At 46.0% G+C, this 4,652-nt stretch overlaps 1 protein-coding gene across 4 annotated transcripts in view; it reads right to left on the bottom strand.

Moving 5' to 3' along the window:
• LYNX1 (Ly6/neurotoxin 1) overlaps positions 1–599 on the bottom strand; it is a 19,167-nt gene extending 18,568 nt beyond the window's left edge. For 3 of the 4 annotated variants that reach the window (XM_008066323.1, XM_008066326.1, XM_008066325.1), the window contains exon 1: positions 510–599. The gene's annotated coding sequence lies outside the window, so the exon portion shown is untranslated. Of the gene's footprint in view, positions 1–480 lie in introns of all 4 variants that reach the window. The other variant, XM_021716719.1, reaches the window with a different exon arrangement.
• Between the last annotated feature and the right edge of the window lie 4,053 nt (positions 600–4,652).

Here is a 4,652-nt window from a genome sequence, read left to right as displayed (position 1 = left end):
GGGGGGGGGGGGGAGGGGTGTTCTCTGGATAGCATGAGCTGTGTCCAGTTCGTGAAGAAATGCGCTTTGAATGCATCCCAGGAGGGTGCTTGGGCAAGAGCGATGGAAGAATTTTCCAGTCTGGGTTTGGTGTTTGGGATAAAAACCCCTGTGGGAAGAGGTTGGGGGGGGGGAATCTGGACTGCGACTCTCCTCCTCGCATGTGAATACTCAGGCCCCCAGCCCTGTCCTGGGCCCTGTCCTGGGGAACTAAATTAGACCTCCTTCTTTCCCGAGAACAACAAATCCGTCTTCCATGACTCATTTCCCCAGCGGCAACCCGGGTATGCCTAAGGCCTGAGCAGGCTGAGACTGCGGCTCCGGCGCTTTCCGCCCCCTCTCGGAGAGCCCCGCCCCAAAGACTGCGGTCCCGGGCCGAGGGGGGGGGCGCTAAGGCAGGAGCCGAGGTAGCGGGGTGACCTCACCCGTGACCTCCCCCACCTTGCGCCTCCGCCGCCCCTCGGACTCACTCGCGGCCGCTGGCGGGTCCCTCTCTCGGCCCGACTGTGCGTCCGTCCGTGCGCTCCGCAGCCCTGGTACCGCTTTGCCGGAGTCTCTAGCTCGCCGCAGGCCCCGCCCCGGCCCCGCCCCGGCCCCGCCCACGTCCCGCCCCCTGGCGCCCGCTGAGAGAGAGCTCAGCGAAGAACCCGCCCCAGCCCCGCCCCCGCCCCGCCCCGAGACAGCTGACTGAGCGAGGGCTCACTACCGACCGTGTCCCAGCTCTGCCCGCGTCCTGTCACCAGTTCTCCGCCCGCTTCTCACGCTTTGAGACCCCGATACGCAAGCAGCTCTGTAGTGACACCTTGGAGGTCTTCAAACGCATGTGTTTCGTACGGACGCTTCACCGCCCTGTCCTCCAGGTCCTGCCGCGAAATCCACCCCAGCCGGACTATTCCCCGGCAGCCGCCCTTCTCCCACTCGCCCACGCCGCGGTGTTTAGTTGCCCCGCCCCCCAGTCCCGACGCCCCCGCTCCTCATTCCTTCAGCCCAACTCACGCTGGAGGAGCCTGTGGGGTGACCACCCCCTTTGGCCTACTGGGTCCCCAGTGGCCTCAGCCAGCAGCCTGATTTATTTGTGCCTCAGCCCGCACATCTGGTCCCACCTAACAAAACTTGAAAACAAGCCTCGAAAGCCTCCCATTGTTTAATAGACTCGTCTCACCACCATAATATTAATATTAAATAATAATTTTTATATAACTTTAAATACTGCATTTTTCGTTCTGTTGTTGGTGAAATTTAATCGATTTTCATGGGCCCTAAAATTTTCATTGTTTCCAATGTGAGAAACACATTTTCTTCAACCCTAAGGCTAATTTTTTTTTTCTTTAGAAGATATTAAACACTGTGTGGGCTTCAGGCAGAGTCCCCTGTGTCCCCTGGCTAAGTCAGTTTTGGTTCAGGGAAATCCCTCAGCCCAGGACATACTGGGACAGGTGGTTACTCTATGTGCCAAGTGGTAACTCTCCTTCATGTGCCAGAAATTGGGGATACTGTAGGGAATACAACTGACTAACGTCCCAGAATATTTCTCACCTCCATGGAGTGCACACTCTAATGGGGGAGGGAGACATAAAATACATAGGTCAAAACCAGAGTGTGTCATGAGCTTCACCATCTCACCATGATGAATGAATGAGAACTGGATTTACCATTTTACCATCCTGCCTTAACTAAAAGATGGAATAACATTTTTTCCAGATCTCTCTCTCTCTCTCTCTCTCTGTGTGTGTGTGTGTTTTGTCGGACTCTCTGTCACCCAGGCTGGAGTGCAGTGGCATGCTCACGGCTACCACAGCCTTGACCTGCTGGGTTCAGGTGATCCTTCTGTAGCAGGAATCTCTACAGAGAGAGATGGGACACTGAGGCTATGTTGCCAGGAAACAGCGTTTGATCGTGCCGGCATAGGCTCAGCGGATCTGCATCCAAAGGCTGAGCCCAAACACATGGGGACATTGTCTTTTATACGATTTTAGTTTTTTTGTCCCCCAATAAGGCTTACTTATTAGTAACATGCTGGTTAATTGGATATTTCATAGCTCAAGTTTACACAGTAGAGTTACAATTATAGATTGGGGTCACATTTCTTTCTAATATGTATCATCTAAGCAAGTTCATATCGTGCTAGAAGAACCCTTTTATTATTCTGGGAAGGCTTTTATTTTATAAGACTTAGGGGAAGGGTTCCCTGCCTCACTTCCACCTCAGCCTTCCAAGTAGCTGGGACTACATGTGCTCACCACCTGATTTATTGTGGAGATGAGGACTCACCATGTTACCAAGGCTGGTCTCAAACTCCTGGGCTCAGGCAGTAAGTCCTTTCACCTCAGCCTCCCAAAGTGCTGAGATTACAGGTATGAGCCACTGTGCCCAGCCTCAATGTTTCAGATATTGCTTTACAGTCAACACGCAGCACAGGGTAGTGATTCCTGAATGAAAGGACACACGAAGCAAGTTATAAGATGTACAGCAGAGGGGAGAACCCAAAGAAAAGGGGAGAGAGAGAGAGAGAGGAAGGAAGGGGAGGGAGAGGATAGAGGATAGAGGAGAGAGGAGAGAGCAAAGAGATTTGCAGGAGTTTGCCTGTCTTCAACCAAGTACCCGTTAGTGCCTGCATTTGAGGAACCTACCCCAAAACGTAGAAAGAACCACTGTCAAATACAAAATTCATTCAATTAAATGCCTGGCATCAATTGCATAATAACCAGGCTTGCAAAGAGGCAGGAAAATGGAACCCACATGAGGAGAAAAATGGATCATTAGAAACAGGCTCAGAAATGGCACAGATGAAATATTATAGGTAGGAACATTAAAATAGAGATGATAAGTATATTGTATATTTCATGTGCTCAAGAAGGTGGAAGAGAGCATGACCATGTAGAGGGGCATAGGAGATAAAAAGACACAAATCAAACTTCTAAAGACAAGAAATAAGTTTGAGATAAAAAAGCACTGGGTGAGATTAACAACAGGTTAGACGTTAGGTAGCAGAAGACAGATGAGTGAACTTGAAGCACAGCATTAGAAACTACTAAAAAGGAATCATGGATGAAAAAAAGAAAAAGACTGATGATATGGACAGAGTATATGGGAGCTGTGGAATCATTTCAAATTCCCTACTATGTGCCATTAGAGTTCCAGAAGGGGAGAAAAGGACAAAGGGAAAAGAAAAACTATTCAGGAAAATAATGGCCAAAATATTTTAAAATTTGATACAAACTCATGGAACCCAGAAATGCAGTGAACTCTGAAGCATAGAAATATAAAAAATACCACACCAAAACACATCATGATCAAATTGCATAAAACTAGTGACAAAGATAAAAATTCAAAGCCAGACATTATATACAGAGTGTTAAAGATAAGGATGTCAGCAGATTTCTTGTCAGTAACAATGCAAACCAACACAGTGAAGGAGTGTTTAACATGTGTAACAAAACAAACCCCCAAACCCACTCAGAACACAAAAACAAACAGAAGCTACACCTGTCCACTTTAAATTGTATACTCAGCAAAAATGAAGGTGAAATAAAGAATTTTTCAGATACACAAAGGCAGAAAATGTGTACCACTAACAGATGGGCCCTACAAGACATGATAAAGGAAGTCCTTTAGGCAGAAAGGAAATTATATTATAAGGAAATATGGATTACACAGAAAAACATAGAACATCAGAAATGGGAACTAGAAGATTTTTTTCTTATTTTTGAATCACTTTTTTTTTTAAAGATAAAGACAGGGGTCTTTATCTATGTTGCCCAGGCTGGTCTTGAACTCCTCAGCTTAAGCAGTCCTCTAGCCTTGGGCTCCAAAAGTGCTGGAATTACAGGCATGAGCCACCATACCTGGCTTTTCTTTCTTTCTTTCTTTTTTTTTGAATCACTTTAGAAAATAATTTTTAAAAATGTTTTATTGTAAAGATGTGGGGTACAATTTAGGGTTAGTTATACAAACATTGATTATGCAGCTACCATTGTTGATGAAGTCTGCCCCTCCCTCCCCTAGTACTTTCCCTTAACTGCCATTCCCATCCCTTTTCCCCTGACAGTTTCTCACTACTGCCAATCCCTTTCTTATAGTATTAATTTTTTAATCAATATTTTTATTATGATATTGTGGGGTACAGTTAAGGGTTAGGTATACAAATATGCTTTGTTCAGGCACCCTTGTTGATAAGAGGTGTCTCCCATCCCCAGACAGATATTTACTACCATTAATCCCATCTCCCTTTCCCCCCCCATAGTTTCCCACCACTGTCAGTCATTTTCTTATAGTATTACATTGGATGTTCAAGGTCCACTATATGAGTGGAGTTAGGTGGTATATCAGTGTGGTTTTGATTTGCATCTCCCTGATGATTTAGTGAGGTTGAACATTTTTTCATGTGTCTGTTGGCTGCTTGAATGTCTTCCATTGAGAAGTGTCTGTTCATATCTTTTGCCCATTTTATAATTGGGTTTTTTTTTTTGTTTGTTTGTTTGTTTTGGTTTTTTTTCCATCACGTTTGAGTTCCTTGTAGATCAAAGATATTAATTCTTTGTCAGACCTGGAGTTGGCAAATACTTTTTCCCAGTCTGTAGGCTGTCTCCCTGCTCTCTTGATGGTTTCTTTGG

This window comes from Carlito syrichta, unplaced genomic scaffold (genome assembly GCF_000164805.1).
Source record: "Carlito syrichta isolate Samal-C Ts95f unplaced genomic scaffold, Tarsius_syrichta-2.0.1 Scaffold308876, whole genome shotgun sequence".
In the NCBI taxonomy this organism is placed as follows: domain Eukaryota; kingdom Metazoa; phylum Chordata; class Mammalia; order Primates; family Tarsiidae; genus Carlito; species Carlito syrichta.
Note: the sequence above shows the minus strand (reverse complement) of the source record. Positions and strands in the feature narration are given on the sequence as shown.